The sequence below is a fragment of the Micropterus salmoides genome, unplaced genomic scaffold, assembly GCF_014851395.1.
Source record: "Micropterus salmoides isolate LMB-PRFRI ecotype aquatic unplaced genomic scaffold, ASM1485139v1 Ms_hic_scaffold_21, whole genome shotgun sequence".
Lineage (NCBI taxonomy): Eukaryota > Metazoa > Chordata > Actinopteri > Centrarchiformes > Centrarchidae > Micropterus > Micropterus salmoides.
In genome coordinates, this window is record NW_024041262.1 from 22,568,032 (window position 1) to 22,589,262 (window position 21,231).

Consider the following 21,231-nt stretch of genomic DNA (forward strand, 5'->3'; position numbering starts at 1 on the left):
ACAATAAACATGCATAAAACATAAAAAATGCATAATGCCTGGGTGCATTAATTTCATTTATATCAGTGAATTTTATTGGTCAGTATGTTGTTATAAGAGTTTGTTGATGTCTGAGGGGAAATTCACATGTTACACCAGCACAGAGATGGGCTGAGAGGTGAGACAAGACTCTTTGAATGAAATAAGTTAGCTAAACTAAAATGAGATTAAAGAAATCAAAAGGGTTACATTAAAATGCTTTATACAATATATACATTACAATACTGTAGACTGTATAAGTGAATTGTGAATATTTGAAGAAGTCGAGTTGTAGAGTAACTACTTCTTATACTACTACTCCCATAGTACATACACTATATGGCCATAAGTTTTACGACACCCCTTCAAATGATTGAAATCAGGCGTTCCAATCACTTCCATGGCCACAGTTGTGGCAGTGATTAGGAACATCTGAAACGCAGCCACGAAGTGGTAGGCCACATAAAATCACAGAGGGGGGGTCAGAGCATGCTGAGGCGCACAGTGTACAAAAGTCATCAGCTTTCTGCAGAGTCAATAGCTACAGGCCTCTAAACATTGTGTGGCCTTCAGATTAGCTTAAAAACAGTGCGTAGAGAGCTTCATGGAATGGGTTTCCATGGCTGAGCAGCTGCATCCAAACCTGTGAAGCCTGTAAAGCACGCCACCACTGGACACTAGAGCAGTGGAGACGTGTTCTCTGGAGTGATGATTCACGTTTCTCTGTCTGGCAATACGATGGACGAGTCTTGGTTTGGCGGTTGCCAGGAGAACGGTACTTGCCATTGTGCCAAGTGTAAAGTTTGGTGGAGGGTGGATTAGGGTGTGGGGTTGCTTTTCAGGGTTTGGGCTTGGCCCCTTAGTTCCAGTGAAAGGAATTGGAAATGCCTCAGCATACCAAGACATTTTGGACAATTTCATGCTCCCAACTTTGTGGAAGCAGTTTGGGGATGGCCCCTTCCTGTTCAAACATGGCTGCGCAGCAGTGCACAAAGCACGGCCCATAAAGACATGCATGAGCGAGTTTGGTGTGGAGAACTTGACTGGTCTGCACAGAGTCCTGACCTCAGCTCGATAGAACACCTTTGGGATGAATTAGAGCAGAGACTGCGAGCCAGGCCTTCTCGTCCAACATCTGTGCCTCACCTGAAAAATGTGCTTCTAGAAGAATGGTCAAATATTCGCATGAACACACTCCTAAAGCTTGTGGACAGCCTTCCCAGAAGAGTTGAAGCTGTTATAGCTGCAAAGGGTGGGCCAACTCTATATAAATGTATATTTATAAATGAACTTGATTATATGCAGGTAAAAAGCTAGATTTATGTGAGCCTCTACAATGGTGAATCTAACGATTCTGTTTTTTTCCTCCTCAAAAATAAATCAGTCTGTTGTCAGTGTTTGATCTCCTGTCCTGCTCGAGTTACATACACAACTGCAGAAGCATGAACCCTGATAATTGTGTCATCAAATTCTCTGATGACGCAGCTATCTTGGGCTTAATGCACAAGAATAGCGCCCTATCAGTATAAGGGGAGAGTTGTGAAATGGTGTGATAAGGGCCATCTCACACTGAATGTAAAAAAGATGAAGGAGACAGTTTTTGATCCCAGAGGTAAAAGCTTATGGTTATCCATCATGCACCCATCACTCACATCAGTTCCTGCAGGATACTGCAGGAGTTTCCACTGACAGTACACCAACCTGGGAGAATAATATTGAAAGATGTTGTTCCTGATTTCAGTAAAGACTGCATTTCTTACACAGGCAGGGTTTATGGAGCAGCACAGTCCTGGAGAGTATCATAAGATTTACTGTTTCAGCTGAGGATGATGATTTCCTTGTGCAGCTAAATACCTCAGACCTCAGGCAACACCTTGCATGGGTAGGCTTTTTTTTACGCCGTGCAGATAAAAGTGTCTCTGACTTAGCTTTTCCATCAGACTCCGGTATAGTCCAAATTTGAAATGATCCTTAATTCTTTCATCAATCAAGCTTTCTGAGTATCAAATGTCCCAAATGCAGTGGGCTGTCTGTTAACTGCAAGAGTACTTGTAAACTGTAACCATTTATGAGTTTAATTGCTGTTTGTGGGCAAAAAGTTAATCTTATCCTTTTAACAACACATTAAGTCATCAGAGGATGGTAGTTAAATAGCATGCTGGACATTCGTGTGTTATTTCTACGCATTTTAAGCTTTTTGAGTGTCATTTAATATTGTTAGAGGTGATTCATTTCATGGGTACTAGACGTGCAGGAATGGAAATGACCTTTATCAGGTGACCTTTGTCATCATGGTAACAAGTTTGATTAGGTTTAGGCAATAAAAATACTTGAAGGTTTAGGTTTAGAAAAAGATCACGGTTTGGATTTGGTTGATTCAGGACACAAACAGTGGTCTCATGGGTGAAATTCCTGCATTTGTTTGTTAAGTAAGTTAAATATGTTACAGAAGTTAACTCTCGTATGTAAGTTAAAATAAGATGTAGATTTTTGGTTTCACAAGAAACACAAACAGCGGCCTCCTGGGTAAAAATCCTGTGTTTGTTTGTGACATAAGTTAAATGTATAACTTATGTGTGTAAGTTAAAATAAGTCAGCATTGATCTTTGGTTTCACAGGGGACACGAGCAGCGGCCTCCTGAAAGTCCTGTTGTCCTTGTTTGACCCATCCGACTAACTCCCTGTGCAGACTTTGTTGCTCTTTACACTACGTCATGGACAGTTTGCCCATAAGAAAATGGTTTTCTGGTGTGAACTTGACTAGGCTGAACAGAGATTTGGAGAGGAAAAACAAATTAACTAATGCTAACATACAATAATGAAACATCCAGCTGGAAACCTTATAGCATATGATCATTTTCAATATTTGAAATAAAATATTTCTAGTTAGTAAAATAAAGAAAGAGTTCATAAAATATTACATTCTGAAACTAACCAAAGACATATCAATGACAACAATTTCTCACTCTTGGCACAGGTTATGTGCACCACAAAAGTGGGGCATTGACCCAAATTAGGGTCAAGGCCAAGGAGTAGTCAAATATAGAGCATTTAAAATGATGTTTCCAGTCCCTGTCACTTTATGTAGGTTGGCAGCTATACCAGCTATAGCCACAGACACGTATTCTTCACAGCCTGGAAAACAGAAGGTGTGAAGAGATTTCATGTATAGAGGATATAGCCATTGGTGCAGCCATGTGGCTTTAAATGTAAGCTGTTGAATTGTTTACATTTAGCTCATGCTATAAATACTCTCCAGTGTGTTTATCTACGACTTTTATCTTATTCCTTCTCCTGTTTAGTAACTGTGTAAGGACTTACTTTGTCTAGGGTTTGTTATCATTTGAATATCTAGGTAACAAATGTCTAAATACGAATATTAGATAGATGAACCTTTTCTGCAGGTTGCTGAGAGATCCGTTGCCTTGGCTCTCCCTCTAAAATGTAGGGTGACTAAAGCAGCAGACATGCGTGGATGTTCTCGTTAAAAGGAGAGACTGACGCTCCTATTCCCGCGACATCATCATCCCACACTAGTGGAGCTCCACGGTGTGCGATGTGATGATGCTCAGTCCTGCACAGTAGCAGCTACAGGAGGCGTGCTTGTCCCTGCCACAGGAGCACAGGAGGAGGACTGGAGCAGAGGCCAGCAGCCGTTTACCGGGCACTTAACACATTGTAAAACAGAGCGCTTTTTGGGGGGTGCTCTGTCCACCCACTCTTCCGAGCAATGGCATCCACGGATCTAGCAAAGGGAGCGCGTGAGTTATTCTCCTTATACAATCTGTGCATTGTCTTTCATGTGACGGATAGTGTGTGCTGAAGAGCAAACTGGATGTGTAACAGTGTAGCGCATCACAGCCATGTTTTAGTCATCGCACCAGCAGAGCTCAGCCTCGTTTTGAAATCAAGATCAAACATCATCATCTGCTGTGTTTGTTTATTGTACGCGCAATTTATTTGCAGTAACCACAGCTGATGTATACATCTCCTTAAAGGAGACGCGTGTGCGCGGCGCTTTGGCAACATCAACACCACAGAGCGATGCCCTGGCCGCAGGCAGCCTTCAACTTCAGCTCAGTGCCGATGGAAAGCGGTCAGCAAAAGTAGCCTACATCTGTTCTGTGGCCTGCTTTTATTCTCTGTATATTAGTATCCAAATGAGATACAAGAAACAATCAGAAAATCAGCCTTTAAAATCTCAGCGCAGCCTTCAAAAAAAGGACATACAGCTGAACTCGCACGGTGTTGTAGCTTATACCATCTTGGAATATCATTTGAATTGTAATAGTAAACTTGGCAGACTGATGATATAAATATTCAAACGCAGTTTTTAGTAGCCTACAGCAAAAATAACTGCCGTCTTGAGACCCGGTAAGAATATTTATTTAACAACAATAATTATTTTTCTAAGCTGAAAATGTGCCAATTTCGTGTAAAACTAAAATTGGACTTCTCATGATGTTTTAGATTACTGAAGAACGACCCAACTCCCATAAATATATCAGCATAGCCTTCTGGCATCACAGCTGAACTTAAATTGTATAGTTTCCCCTTTGAATAGCATTTGAATGTTACAGATGTTTAAAAGACAAGCCTGATAGTGTAGTAATATAAATCTACAAACTCACTTTTAAGTAAAATGAAACCCATCATTTACATCCCTCTAAGAACATTTAGAGATTTTAGGCTAGTAGAGAAATATGAAAAATGTGTTTAAAATCTGTCTCTTTCACTTTGAACCAAAAATGTCAACTTGATCTTGGCAGTAGAGGAATAATCGGTGGATCACTGAAATCATTACTTACGATACATCATCTGGAAACCATGAATATCTGTACCATTTCATGGCAAACCAAGTCTTGAGCAAAGCGGTGGAACGACTGACTGACAGACAGGCTGACATTGCCTGCCCTAGAACCACGCGGCTAAAAACAGTCTAAGAGAATTTGCTAAAAGAGCAGCTAGAATGTTTTGAGGAGTATTTCTGGCTTGGAAATGCACTGCACATCAGACTAAGGATATAGATACATGCAAGATGAGATCAAAATGGAAGATACCCTTTTAGTAGAAGAGCTTACATGTGAATATAGCTTTGCTGATCAAGATTAAAGATTTTAGATTATACTGAAGTGGTGAGTGCTGCCTGTATGAAGTGAGGCTTTAAAGGGGCCTGTTATTGTCCTCAAAGAAAGCCCGGGGTGGATTAAGAGTGGACAGAGACGTGGTGCTGAAATGCAGCCTGGTTCATCCTCACTGGTCTCTCATGTGGAAGGCTGTAAAGTTCTAACCATGAAAGAGGACTGCCTATGCCGAAAAACCCATGACCATTTCTCGCAGTATTGGCATTCAGATCTCTGATTCAAGTCATTATTTCACATGCTCCGACAGGCCTGATAATTAGCTCCGTGCCACAGTCTGTCAGTCATTGTCGGTGTCTCTGCAGTGGCCTATAAGAGGGGTCAGTAGGTTACATTAAGAACTCCTTATTTTTCACTTTCCCTTCATCTGCAGAGCCTGATCTCACTGGTCTTCAGACTTCAGTTGAGTACCACCACTTCATTTGAAGTATTCAGCCCACCCTTATACTTGTCAGTTCCCAGGGGTTCCTGTCTGAGGGAGTTAATTTAAGGAAGTAAATCATGGCTTAAGCCTACCTGCTAATCACCAATCACAGAACCACTGTACTGTTGTAAGTCTCTCATGGGTCTGGGCTTGTTTTTCTGTATTTCTGCCCTCGTTAATCATGTTTCCCCCCCACAATTTTAAATTGGATCCCAGCAAGCTCCTCCATGCTTAAAGCTGTTGTATAATGTACTTTGTTATGTGCTGATGAGTGCTGCTGATGCTGTGCTTTCTGAAACATGATGTGCTGTGAAGTGAGGTTAGAGTATGCCAGTGATTTCATTCTCTTGAGGAAATGGCCTCTCAGTCTGATTTTGTTTTGAACCATATTAGACTTATACTAAAGATACTCTCCCAGTCAAATACAGTGTAGCAACAGGGTTGGTTCATTTTAATTTGTTTGATGGCATCAAGACATTTTACAGGAGAATGTGTCACAGTTACAACATGTTTGGTTCAGCTCTGTGATCATGGACAATTCAGGGGGTTTACTGACGCACTCACCCTGAGAAAATTGGCACCTTCGAGTGAACAGAGAAAGTGTTTTTCTCTGTTGAATGAATTAACTTTCAGAAGCAAATGGGAATTACAACTGAAACAGTTGCTGTTAGCACGCAATGTTCTGGATAATGATACTGCATCTGAAAAATCATGTCCTTACAAAAAAACATGTAGATCTATTTTATAAGAAGACAACTGCAAACACATTATTAGGCCTCATTCAAATCAAAATAATCTAACTACAAACTACTGAACCTTTAAACAAAAAAAAGGAAGCATTTGCAAATTGTCAGTGTTGCAAAGTCAAGAGAGCAGTGGATTGTGAAGTCTATTTCAGCTTTTTTAGTGGCACATTTTGAACCCTGCAGATCCCTAAAATAGTCTTTCTGCAAATTACACATTAAATTCTGACAAGCATGTAAATGTAAATCTGTTTTTCACTTTTCATTAGCACAATCCTTCTCCCAAACATGCCAATAATGACATTAATTAGATTTATAAATGGTGCAATGTTTTTTTTGTAACTTTTTTTAATCTCCATCTCATAAATAAATAAAGTCAAATGCAAGCATTAGCCCATTTATAAATGATGTGTTACATAAATGTACCTGACTTAAAAACTATAAGTTAGAGGTGTTCAACCTGTCTTCGCTCAAGACAGATTATAACACTGTGCCACTGTTAGTCTAAACTAAACTAAACAGAAAAGTATATCATTTGTCATTGCCTTCTAAAACCATTATGCATGATTCATATGGCCATTCCTGTATGTAACATAATATAAAATAATATATTTAACAGTGGATCACTATTGATGCAGGAGAACCATCAATGTCATCTTGTTAATTCATGAGCATTTTTCCTCCTCGTCAAAAACTGGTGCCTACATTACCCACAATGCAACTTGACAGTCTGGTGCTCGTAAGCCACTAGCATCAAGCAGAGATGAGGACCGGGCTACAGAGGTCTGGTCAGCTTACTTCACACATTCTCCACACATTTTCAAACTCGGTCTTAGTCGTAGTCTTCATCTCCAACCGACGCTGACTCATGTGATATCACTTGAGGCAATTTATCAGATTTTGTGCATCTCCCTCTGGATCCATGAAAGCCTTTATACAACTAGTTCACATATACAGTACTACTCCCCAGACCTTAAAACAGACTTTGATGTGTAATATCTGTGGAGTTTCCCTTTAAGGCGTGGGAAAGATTGTGGAAGTGGTTAAAAGAAACCAATATTGCTTGTCGCAGGCTTTTTTGACCCCTCCTCCTCCTCCTCCCCCCACCCCCCCATGAGGTTTGGTGGTACAATAATAACATCACGCTACTTTTGCCTTCGTTCCTGATAGACAAAAGTAATGATTTACAAGAGAGGTCCTTGTCATTAAATGCAATCATATGTTGTGTAGGAAAGTCTTGCGAGTCACATTATTGTTCTTCACGTGCCAGAACATGCACTATATGACTGTTCCCTTTGACAGAATCAGAGAATTAGACCTGTCAACATGTTGAGAGCAACACTGCAACACTGAAAAGAAGAAACATATTTGTCTACATCTTATTTAAATCTTTGTAGAGGCGGCTGTGACATAATATTACACTGGAACGTTTAAAAATCATCAGAAAGACTGAAGGCAACCAGCATTTTTTTATGTTGTGAAACCCTCAAAAACCTCAAATACTGTGTGCTTTATTTCCTTTTTCATCTGAGGGTTTACTGTACATGAGCTGCATCAGGATGGCATAAACAGTGAGTACTTGAGGTTGTCTGTGTCCTTGATCACAACGGTTGCGCAGTCTGGATTAGATGTTCTGGCAGCTTCACTGATTGTTCTGTCCTGTGTCACAGGGACACAGGTTTAGCATAAATGAATAAACCTCTGATGAACCAGTATTGAATGAAATGTTCAACTGAAATGATTATGTGAAATGGATCTAAAGGGAATAATGCCAGAGCCCAGAGGGCAGTTGGTGTGAGAGAATAACAATATTGTGTTTATGATCCAACAAAACAGGGTAACTGTGGTTATTTTTAACCCAAGCCTTCCTTTTATTCTGCCTGTTCCAACTCTTTACTGAAGCTATATGACATTTCAACTGAGTGAAACGATCAAACCAAACACTCCAAAAATTCTTGATGCCTTCTGGCATCATTTTACACTAGTAGAGTAGCTATCTGGATGGCAATGTTGGTCTGATGGTTGGTCGGTCCACCGCTTTGGTTTAGATTTTAACAACGATGGATATATTGCTATGGAATTTGGTGCAGACATTCATGTTTCCCAGACAATGAATTCCACTGACTTTGGTGATACCTTGACTTTTCCTTTAGCAGCACCATGAAGTTCACGTTTGTGGTTAAGTGAAATATCTCAACAACAATTGGTCAGATTGCCATTAAAATTTGGTACATTCATTCATGTCCCCCTCAGGATTATTACTAATGTCTCTGGGGATCCCCTAAATATTTATCTATTGCCACCATCAGGCCAAACATTTAATTTGTCCACTTACACTTTGTTTTATCACCAAATACCAACAAAACTAATGGCATTAAACTCCTCTGTACTGTATTTAGTGCTAATTAGCTAATCTTTGCAAGCTAAATTAGGATGGTGACCATGGTAACATATTGTAACGGCTAAACATTTGCATGTTAGCATTGTCATGATGAGCATGCTAGTATGCTGGTGTTAGCAATAACCTCACAGAGCTGTAATGTGGCTGTAGACTCTTAGTTTCAAAAATAATATTTGGTATCTGGTATCTCCACTACAATTTAATATATAAGACACAATTCTGTGTATTTGAACAATATTTAACCAACCCACCGGCATGCTGCTTGTTAAGCTTATTTTGTGGTAAAAGTTATTAGTAGTTTATCTCCACTTTAAAAGTTTAATTGTGGCATCACAGCAAGAGTAACACAATTTACAGTACGTTTTACAGGGAATATTGCACTCTAAAGTTGCATTAATAACCTGCTCTACAGCTTGATGATGCTGTAGTTTGCACTGAGCACCTGAGCGCTGCGCTCAGACATGAGAATATGAGGCCATTTATCTCACTGTGCAGCATCATCACCAGTGGGCAGCATACATATTTCCAAATACACACACACACACACACACACATTGAGGAAGTGTCCTGCCTAGAAACAGTGCTGACATAATTCACAGAGAGCTAATTTATGCAAAACCTATTCCATTTCCTCCAATGTCTTTGCCACTTTTTCATACTCATTTTCAATGTGTCCTGCCCCTGGCTCTGCTCTCCCTGTGAATCTACAACACTTATACTATGATTATGTTCATACACATAAATATGGAGGTTTATGTAAGATACTTACAGACTGAATCACTAAATAAAGAAGGAGAGCAGGGGCCCTGCTGGCTGATGGAATATTCATAGACGGCTTTTACGGGTCACAAGGGGTAAAGGAAGGTGGAGACAGAGAGAACAAAGAGGGAATGATGTGGTAATGTGCTCCTGTCTTTTATGTATATCAGAGTTTTCCATTTAGGCTTGGCTTTTGAATAAGTCAGATTACAATCAGAGACTGTGTCAGATGTTTAGTTTCATAACGTAAATGCAGCAAGTTTCCGCTGCTAAAGTAGAATTTTGCAAACAATTATCATTTTGGGCTAAGACAGGAGATAATGACCATTTCCAAAAAATGCTAAACAGCAACTGGTGACTCTTCATCATTTTCAATACAGCAATCCTGACTTCTGAAATCCAATTAATGTCCTCACCGGCATGAAAACAGAGGTGAGAAGCTCTTTTTGAAGTACGGTTGATAAAAGTGCCAATCTCCTTTCATTTTTAACCAGCCCTCCTCCCCAAAATAAGCAAACAGCAGTAGGCGATAGACAGGCAGCTCACTGGACATGGAGGTAATGTCCATCCAGCACGAGATTTCACTTAATCAGGTTTTTGCCTCAGCAAAATACTGTGTGACCGGTTACAACTGAATGACGTTTCTGTGCCAAATCAAAGCTTTGATAATTTAAGGAAACATCATTGCTGATGCTCCATTACCTTCAGGAGATAACAAGGTCAAAAACCCTGGAGGCGGGAGCACATTAACAAACACAAACACACCTTTCACACTATTTTTTGCTTTCACTATGTCCTCTTCTCTTTGATGTTGCTGCCATTCAGTGTGAATCCTATTGCTTGATTTTAAATGATTTTTATTTTTATGGAACTGAAAGTTAAATGGGTCTTATTTTTGTAGTTGGGGTCATCATGAAATCGGGTATTAACAAAGTTCATGTTCAAAGTTATAACAGCTGAGATCTGGGACTGCAAATAAATTCAACAAGGCAAAAAAAAACATGTTAATATTGTAACAAACGTGCATATTAACCAATAATTATTACTCAATTGTTTGCAGTTTTCCTGTACAATGAGGGATTATTGACATTTCAATGTGCTCACACATTCAGTTTTACCTCCAAACAAAGCGGCTTAGATAGTGTGGTGACACTCATAACTGATAGAAATGATGGCATCATGGCGAAAACTAAAAAAATAAGTTGTAATTTACCAGTTTTCCTTTAATGCGGCCCTTCAGGAGTAATACAATTTCGTAACCCTAACCCTGGGAAACCTGATCAAAAATTCTGTATTCGGAGGCATTAATCAGAAAGAAAGTGCTTTTACAGAAAAGTGTGTTCAGACAGAAAGCATTTGGGCCAATTTGACTGCTGGACCGCTTGTGTAGTGTATGTTGATTCACCCCAAATAGCCAGCTTTTCATGAAACAGCACTACAAACATGGCCCTGCTGTTCTCTTCTATACTGTACGAGCTGTACGCTGTGGAAATACTTTTACCTTTTAAAGATGCAAACTGCTGCTGGATAAGAGTGATAATGTGACTAAGTTGTGGAGTAACGCACAGAGCTTCAAGGTCATAAATGTCTTTCTATTGACTTAGTATGCAATCATGCCGCCTTTCAATTAGGTTGGCATTCTGTCTGAACACACATTTAAAGATTATGCTGACAGATACTGCAGTTGTGGAGCTACATTTATCTGGCAGGCTCTGGCATACCTTCTTACCTCTCCAACTTTTTTTTTTTTTTTTTTTACGTAACTGTGGTATAATAGCTGTGGGCCAAGGCAGTGACCACCGGTTCTCTCTTTTCTCTTGCTTCTGATAAAACCATGGGCGGCCCACCTGCATCAACGCTCTCCTTTCTATCAGAGTTTTGGCTTTAGATGAGTCACTTTGCCATATTCTTTCAGGGAAGAAAGCCTCACCTCTTTCCAAACTCTGCTTTGCTGCTCTCAGAAACAACACACTCACACCTCCCACTGCCCTGTCCCGGCTGTTTTCATTGTTCAAGAGCAACCCCACTGACTGCACCAAACACCACCAAGTCTTTTCACAGCAGTGCAGCGAGATTATGATGATGGGGAATGTGGTTTTCATTTGATGTGAAACCTTGAACATTGTGTGACAACTGGAGGATGACATAATAGGGTTGTAGTTGTGTTGCTTTTGTTGTTCGAGGACACCTGGTTGCTTAGGAGACTGAAGGAATGTGATGTAACTGCAGTGTAATGTGACCACTCACTCTCTCTGCCCACTCAAGGCACTGTGCCGACCATGGAGGCATAATGTAGAGTAATCTGTGTGCGTGTGACCAGAGCAGCCAAAAGTATCTGCATGACAGAGGGGCTCTAAAGTAAAAGTAGTAGTTAGTTAGTTAGTAGTAGACAGATAGAGAGAAAAATAGAGGAAAATACACACTAGAAACAACCCGGTGTGTGTGAAATATCCTGGTTCAAGAGAGAGGTAGAAAGTCCGTTTTGGGCCTGGAGACTTCATGCTCACTAGGGATTCACGATTCTTTTTGTGTCTCAGAAAAACCAGGTTACCCACTTGCTTGTCACTCGTTACTGGACTGCCGAAATTCCCTCTGGTGCACCTAAATATATCTACTCACACTCTGAGAATGCCCCACCAGTGTTTTGTAAGAACATGTCTCATTGTTGACATCTCAGAAAATGTTTGCTATTTTAATTCTGTTGCCACTGTGACACTATTTTTCTGCTTTTATTAAAGGAAATGGATTGCATACACTGGGAAAAAAAACCCTTCTTAGAACAAAGAAGCCTGCTTTTGTCTGGAATCAGACCTAACTGTCATCAAAATGACTCAGAGGATACAAGGGATAATCTCATTTGTGAAATTATCTTTGTGTTTGCAGCAGAGCCTGGGCACGGCGCATAGATTTCCAATAAATATATAGCTGAAATACAGCGAGCATCAGAGAGAGTGACAAGTAGGCTACTGAGCAAGACTGAAAGGAAGCACTATGTCTTTTGTATTCTCTGTGCTGCATCATTTTTATTTCGCAGAGCAGAGGAGAGGTGGACTTATATACATCTTTACTTCAGTGACTTCGTAAAAAAAGATCCAGCTGGTTTGTATTTACAACCTCGTAGTCTTTAATGGTGTTTTTTCTGGGTCAAGCACAGGGGACTTGCTTCTTGCTAGCAGACAAGCAGCTAGAAAACTGCTTGTTAGCCAGTGCAGTATCTTTGACTTCAGCCATGTTTAAAGGTATCCTTTGAAATACTTGACCACTGGTGGTGCCATAGAGCAATATTTTGATGAGCAGGTCCCTGTGTAGTTTTTATCTCGTGCTCTTATAGCATACACGTGTGGAGGACATGTGACATGATACACATTCCAGCTGACTGCAGAGAGCAGTAATGCAGTACATGCAAGCTATGCAAATTCCCCAGTATGATGCTATTATACTGATTGACAGTAGGTGTAAACCCTAAGGCCCCATTCACAGTACTGTGTTTTTGTTTTAAAACTGAGACCTTTTGCTACGTTTGCACCTACCGTCCAGACTAAAATGGCGAAGACCTAAAACAGAGAAGTATGAAAATGCTGGGCGACCCTGTTTTTCGTTTTGACACTCCGGAGAGCATTATAGTGAAGACGGGCAAAAACGGAGGACTTTAGAAACAATGAAACAATGATTTTTTTTAAACATTTCGTACTGTGCAAATAACACTTTATTTACTTTGTGATGACTCCCAGTCTGCTTTCTGCTGTGTTACATTCAGTAACAGTCCCAGCTCACCAAAATCTGGTGTGGTTCTTCTTCTGTAGTACTTTATTATTTCGCCAAATCCTCTGCAACTATGGAATAAACCATCTGCTTCATGTTTATACTGGCACGCGCATGTCCAGTGTACGTGAACGGCCACTAGATGTGTGTTTTTAGTCATTTTAGTATAGACAGAGATCAACTCTGATACGCAGCTAAAACGCTGGTGTGGACGGGGATCATATTGCTTTTAATTCGGAGAATTTTAATTCGGAGAATTTTAATTCGGAGAATTTTAATTCTCCGTTTTTAAACTAAAATGGAGTAGTGTAGATGGGGCCTCAGAAATGTGGCAATGGAGGGGAGGAAGAAGAGAGCTAGCTGATATAAACATGCATGTAAACTTTGCAAGTTTCAAAATATTCAGTGGATGGTTTTGCTGTAGTGTTATGAGGATGGAATGTATTGAACATGTTTGTTTGACCTCAGGAACCCCCACCGTGTATTCTAGAGCGAAAGACTGAACGTAAACATGACTCCAGATGGGAACCTTTAACTTGACCAGCAGCATGGTTAGTTTGAAAGTTGACCAGACTGGGAGCAAAACCTCTAAAGGTTTTTCAAACCAAATGTGAGGCAAATTTTAGACAGGGCATAAAAAGCAATGGAAAGATGCGAGTGGGCATGAATGTGCCCGAGGAGCTGTAGACTGAGGTGAAGGTAAATCCACACGAGTTTCAAATATTTCAACTTGAGTGAAAATCTTTCACCTTTTATAGGACTTTATGAATCTGCTTCATAAGTACAGACACAAAATGAAAAAGGATAGATACTAGATGTAAATCACAGAAAGAACTGGAGTTACTAGTGAAGTGAGAGATCAGTCAGGGGCTGAGCACATTTTCAAAGACAAACTGACTGAAACAAAAGGCGTTGACTACAAAGGAAATACTTACATAACCTGTATATACTGTAGCTGAAATTGTAATATTGATATTTTCTGTTGTGACTGTATACACCTCAGAAATGTTGCTAACATATTTTTGTTTTGGCCTCTAACAGAGCTAATATGGTATATGTTCATTGTTTTGTCTGAACCAAAATCACATTATGTGTTTGTGATGTGACGAAATGGTACATGCCATACGGTGTTTATTTTTCAAGCAAATTTAATCACAAACCATGACATGCTAATATATTAACGGCTTAGCTATTGTTGTCAAGGTCATATCTAAACATTAAGAATAAGTACTGTATTGTAGAAATGAAAAACATTCAAAAAGCCATTATTTATTCATTTATTTTTATTCATTCAAAAAAAAATCATTTTTTACATCAATTAATGACAATAATTTGTCAGCTAGTATCGGGTGTTTTCAAAAATTGTTCCTTCAAAAACTACAGGTATGCCAGGTAAGGTAGATCATTCAAGACTGACCAAAAATCCACAATAATGTCATGAAAAGGTTTTTCTAAACATCAAAAAATTAAGATAAAATTTAAGCAGCTCACTCCACAACATGAATCCAGACTAATAGACTTTTCTGTTTCATTCAAACGGTATCACATGTACTCAGGGTCCAAGAATGTGTACAAGCACATTGTGTTTCCTGTAGGAAAGCCTCGGTAGTGTTGCTTGTGTGGGCTGCTGTCCATGGTGCTGAAAGCCAATAACCAGATGAAGTGTACGCAAAGGACAGAGACAATTAATTCATGGTTCCTAGTGCAAATCAATACGATGATAGTGATAATTAACCCCATTCTTTTCCCACACTGGGACAAAATGTCTCATACAGCACTCCTAAAAAACAAAGTTATCTCTACATATTTCACATTCCTGACTTTTAGTGCTATCACTATTGTAGATCCAGTGTTACAGGTTAGAAATTAGTGAATAGGAGCTGAAGAGAAAAAATAGCACATACACTACCTTGATGAAAAGAAAATGCATCCTAGAGTTTACAATGTAACAAAAACTGTTTCAGTCCAAGACCTTTTTTAAATAAATCTTTTATTTCACGCCAGACAATAAAAGATGGAGTGGTGTTACAAGTTTTCAGAAGCTTGGAAGCTTGGTGTGTGGATGAGTGGTGTTTCTCCAGTTAGCGATGAGTATGCTCTCTAGTGCAGGTCTATATGTGTGAAGTGTACAGACACGTGTAGCGGAACATATGGATTCGATGCCCGAACAAGTCTGTTGTTGTGCCTTTGTCTGTGTGTAATAATTGGCTGTTGAACGCAGCCCTTCTACATGTTCCTCTAAACGGAAAGCACAGCCCAACCTCATCCCTCCTTCTCTTCCATTCTCTCCCTCTTCTACCTTTGTTGATCCTGTCAACTGTGCTGTAATCAAATGCAGTTGTTTTCCTTATCTTCCACAAATGTTGCATGTCCCCAACCCCCAAAGGTCACTTTCTTACAGTAAAATTCTCCCTCTCTCTTGTTATCGTTTCTTTTTCCCTTTCTCTCACACATCTGGCAGCTGCACATGACTTCTTAGCAAACTTCTTCTTGTTCTTAGCAAACAGAAAGTGTGTGTTGACTGCTGGTGCATTTACTCCTGTGTGTGTATGTGTGTAAGGGAGTGAAAGTGGCCCCATTCAAACTTTTTTTATAATGTAAGTGTTAATCTTTGAGCTTGTGAATGATATCAAGGAATTCCTAATGTCCGTGTCACGTCGAGACATAATGGCGTTACAGTTAAAGCTGAGTTTGAAACGTTTAGTATTTTGTCAAGTGAAGCCTCAAGTCACCAGATTCCTATCATGTGTTCTTACTCTTCGATCAAAATTATGCCATCATTAGACAATTTTACATCTTGTGCAGTTGTTCGTGTTTTGACAACATTTAACATTTGAGAGCTTCTTTTGTTAAATGAAAAAAAAAGTTTGATTTGGGTTAGACACATATTTATAATTCTCAAAGTAATGTATCAAAAAAGAATTAGAGCAATCAGCATAGTACAATTTCAGTGTGTGCGTATGTGCATGTGAATGTGTCTACACGTGTCCTAATGTCGCTGTGTCTAATTGGTTTTCTCGACACACTGTTGTCTCAGTCATTTTGTGTGTGTTCTTGTATTTCTGCCTGTGTGTCTAAGTAGCTCTCAGACTCACAACTGTGCCAATGTGACATTCAGATTTACTCCAGTCTCTTTCCCAGGATCCTCCCCTCTTCCCCTTGGACCTCAGTACAGTTGCACGACTACATTTGCTATGGCCCTTACTCCTTCCTCATCCCCATTAACGTGTTTTGATTGCCACACGCACACACACACACACACACGCGCGCGCGCGCGCACACACACACTCACACACACACACACACACGCGCACACACGCACACACACACACTCACACACGCTCCTTTCTTAACACTCCAGTCTCTGTGAGAAGATGAGCCTCACACGGCAGCAGCAGCGTGTGTGTGTGTGTGTGTGTGTGTGTGTGTGTGTGTGTGTGTGTGTGTGAGTGAGAGAGAGAGAGAGAGAGAGAGATAGGGCTGGGAAAAACAAGAGTGGCCTTCAGTGGCTAAGTGGTTGTGTCCTTTGCCAAGGACAGCGGCTTTCATTAAAGTAATGTACTAACGCCTTGACAAAGAGGCACACGTGCAACTAGAGCACACACACAGACACAGAGGACACCCACACCAGGTTTTTTTTTTTTTAACGACATCTGGATGTGCAGAGCTATGTCGATTGTGTATAGATCATGTCACACACGTGCAGACATCATGAGCACACACACTCTGCTTCGACAACGTACTGCTCATGTTTATCATATATTCTTTCTGATCCAAGCCAGTACTCTTCCCCCCCCCTCACACATCATCTTGTCTCTGGACTCATCCAACAAGCAGCAGCAGCAGCATGCTCTATTAATTAATCACCATCTACAGACTGTCATATCAGCACCAGGAGCCAATTAAACATTTGGTTATATTTTCTTTCTTATGCAGGTTCTCATAGATCTTTATTTCTTGAAATAAAAGGAGGCCTGATGTATAATTAACCTTTGTTTCTATAGTATGCAATAGTTTGGGTAATTTTATATCAATTTACATATATATTATGGCATATATATATATATATTTTTAATTATTTTATTTATATATGACACACAGGCTCCAGCTCTCTTTGGTAAAGCCCTTACCTGCATAAAACATGTTATGCTTTGCATTTTATGGATACATCTGTGTGTGTGTGTGTGTGTGTGTGTGTGTGTGTGTGTGTGTGTGTGTGTGTGTGTGTGTGTGTGTGTGTTATGGATGCTTTTGTTTTGTGCATTTTCCATGCATCTGGTGTCTCAAGACATTTCCAGCTGAGATAAATTAGTTTGCTTTGAATGGGGCTGAAATTGAAATCTAAAAATAAATAAATACACTATCAAACACAATAATTATGTAACAGCTTCAGCTCCATGTGCATTATTTTTCATTTCATGCATCTTTTGTGTACCATCATTTTTCATTTTAGTCATTTTTAGCTGTTTGTGAGTGTGACTATCAGTCTGTCTTTTAGTCAGCGCATGACAGCAGAACAGACACATTGGAGGAGGATGTGATGTTCTGTGAAGCACACAAGCCTTTAGATGCAGGGGGAACAAGACACGAGTGAGAGCCAAGTACGAGTCAGGGCCACTGGCGCTGGAATGATTCGTGCCGCTTTTGCTGTCATGGTCTCTAGCTGGCATTAATGTATGAATTCACTGTGGGACGGAAGCTCACAGTGTGTGTGTGTGTGTGTGTGTGTGTGTGTGTGTGTGTGTGTGTGTGTGTGTGTGTGTGTCTGATGGGATCTGACTGATACTGCTTTCCATGTCAAGGCTGTGAAGTCTTAGCATGCTGTAACATTTTGCTTCCTCATCACCTGATCCTGAGGTTATGAAAACTCTGTTGAGCATCACTAAACAAAACTACAAAACCAGAACCACTTCACAATGTATGGATGTATAGTAATTACAAACCTTTGATGAATAAACCACAACAATCATCACACCCCACAGATGATCTGGACCCACCCTTTGCACAATAGGCTACATGATATCAGAGAGCTTCGGCTCTAAATTAAGGCTACAGTATTTTAATTATCCCTTAATATAACACATAATTATATTATGTGTTCATTATTTTTCAGATCAATGAATTAATTATGTACATGATCAAATCCCTTGTTTTGTTGGACCAACAATCCAAAACCTAAAGTTACTAAATTTTCAACTATATAACAGATATCTTTGCATTTTTGATTGACAAATGATGATAAGCGAGACTATGTCGCTTTTTAAAGAAGAAAAAATAAATGTATCCTCTTACAAATAAAAAGTTGAGTTCATAAGAAATAGAAACACAATACACTCACTTTGCTGTGAAAGCCTCACTTTGTCTGGTAAGAACAAGCGGGAAGCATCCAGTCCACAGTATGAAGCCGTTGCGGAAGTCCCTGAAACCTGTATTCTATTGAAAATCCAGCAGGGGGCGACTCTTCTGGTTGCAAAAAGAAGCCCGGCTCCATTAGAAATAATGGGAAAATGACCCTACTTCTCAGCTGAATAATTACCCCAGTAAACACTTTCCTGATGAGTTTATGGTCTCAGTCGCTAGTTTCAAGTCTTCTTCAATACATAATGATGTTCATTTAGTAAATTATGGTCCTATTTATTTTAAAATAGACCACAAAGCAGAGTATGTTTCAGGGCGGGATTGTCTATGATTGACAAGTCGTTACCATGGCGACCTGTCAATCAGGCTAGAGCCGACTCGTACCCTCGTACGTGAGTTACAGTTGCACCTAGCTAAGCAACCTAGCCAGCTCCGCACACGGCCGTTAGCTCCGCCGTATCGTCACTTCCGGGCACTTCCTGGTTGCAAAAACTCGACATGGCGGCGACCTATCGGCCAAACTCGAGAATTCAAAACGGCAGTCCACAAACCAACGGGTCCATTTCTTATATACAGTCTGTGGGGAAGACCAGTAGCTTATGGTGGCTACTGTTAGTAAGCAAACTTACTGACACTGCCTTAATGACTCTTCTCTACGTGTGCTACTGTTGTATTAGCCTATGTTTTAGCCTGTAATGAGAAATTTACATCCAGTAGTTAAGTCCAATATTCACTCTCCTGTAGCTCTGTTTGGTCACTGCCACCTCCTCATTTGATCTCTAAATGCTTGACCATGTTCACCCAGTTAATCGCTAACTTTGTCTGTCTGCCACTTGGTGTGGGTTTATCTGAGCATCACATTATAAAAATATTGATTAGTGCCGCTTTAAATTTGTCCATCTGACTTCTTATAAGGCTTACTACACCCACAGCTCTCTCCCTTTCTCTTTTCGCCACACTGTGCATCTCATCTGTCCTGAGCAGCCATTTTTCACTACAGCCTGCTGGCACGCCAACTGTGCATCAGTAGAAAGCATCACAAACTCTTTCTTAATGTGCTTTGTAACAGCTGAGACCAAATTACAGGCTTTGTTTCACTGGGAGACACACTAGTGCCCGTGAGTCATCCAAATCACTCACCCTGTCAGCAAGTATGTGTGTGTTGCGTGTACACCACATGTGGCTGTGGTAAATTAGGTAAGTTGGTAACAGGAGATTGGGCTTCAATTGCAATCTAAAACAGTAATTCTTATCATGTCCTCTCCATCTGTTTCTCTCTGGTCTTTGAGTTACGGAGACTAGTAGTGAGAGGCTGAGGAGAGGAATAGATGGAACATAGAATATATTAACAATCCTTTCTTTATAGTCGAGCATAGGAAACGAGTCACTTGGCCAGAGAAGACCAGAGGCTGGGATGTGAGCCGGGGAGCTGAGCAGGACAAGGCAGGGGAGTGAGCAGGGGGGAATCCCGGCAGAGGGAATCCAGAGAACCAGGAAGAGTTCTACTGATCCAGTATGGATTTCAGACTGAGCAGGAGTGGGACAGAGGCAGAGCCAGCCCAAGATCGGTTTTTAGCTGAGTTTACGATCTGGCAGCATGGTGTTGAAGTTGAGTATTTAAAGCGGTGAAGGTTGGAGTTGATTTGCATCTTGCACACCTGATGATGCCACTCCTATAATTAAGCACAACAGAGACAGACAGACAGACAGACAAGCTCCTGGCTAAGATGAAGAAGAGGGAGAGGCAGAGGGCGTGACACTTTGCCTCTGGGCTGCAGCTTAGCTCGACTTTGACTCAGATTTCACAGCGAAGGAATCCAAGTATTGGATTGGTTGTAGTAATAATGAGGAGATTAATGTCCTTTGTGGGGAAAGTTCTCATTCAAAGTCAAGATAGAGTTTTTTTTTTCCTCCGCTCAGAGGGGGCTGAGATGAACTTTGCTGCTGAATACCAAGATGGATGAAAGACAGAGAAAAAGAGCGAGAGAGGAAGGGAAGAGGGGGTGGTGGGGGAAAAAAGAAGGGGAAGGACGGTTTGCTATAGCTCTGGTGGAAAGACGGATGAGGGGAGGTACGGAGAAAGAGAGAAAAGAGCAATTGAGCAGACAGAAAACAGAGAGGGGAGGGAAAAAAATACGGCAACACAGCTCATTGTCTCCATCCTGCCCCTGCCATCCATCTCCCGAATGGCAGCTGCCTTACTCACACGCACACACACACACACACAACACACACACAGCACTCTGCCTGCCTGCCTACGCGGCTGATTCCCCGAGTGATGAATCATAGCGCGGTATGGCATGGCACAGCACAGCATTTGTTAGAGGTGGTGTTTTTCTCCTGTACTGACAGGCTGTATAAGTGCTTTGTTTGTGTGTGTTTGTGTGCGTGTGTGTGCGTGGCTGTGTATTGTGGATATGGACAGTAGTGGCACGTGGAAAGGGGCTTGTGCTGATCAGTGTGTGTGTGTGTGTGTGTGTATACACAGTATACATGTGTTTTAAGAGTACATAGTGTCTCTTCTTGGTAACCAAGTCTCAACACCACACAGCAACAGCAGCTTTATGACACTGAGCCGTTATTCAGTAAAGCATGAGCTTTGGTTTACAGAGAAAAATATCAGGA

The 21,231-nt window shown here is 40.6% G+C and overlaps 1 protein-coding gene across 1 annotated transcript in view; it reads left to right on the forward strand.

Moving 5' to 3' along the window:
• The first annotated feature begins 3,497 nt into the window (after positions 1–3,497).
• The window catches only part of tbkbp1 (TBK1 binding protein 1), a 58,101-nt gene continuing 40,367 nt past the window's right edge, over positions 3,498–21,231 (forward strand). The window contains exon 1 of the mRNA XM_038736394.1: positions 3,498–3,779. The gene's annotated coding sequence lies outside the window, so the exon portion shown is untranslated. The remainder of the gene's footprint in view (positions 3,780–21,231) is intronic.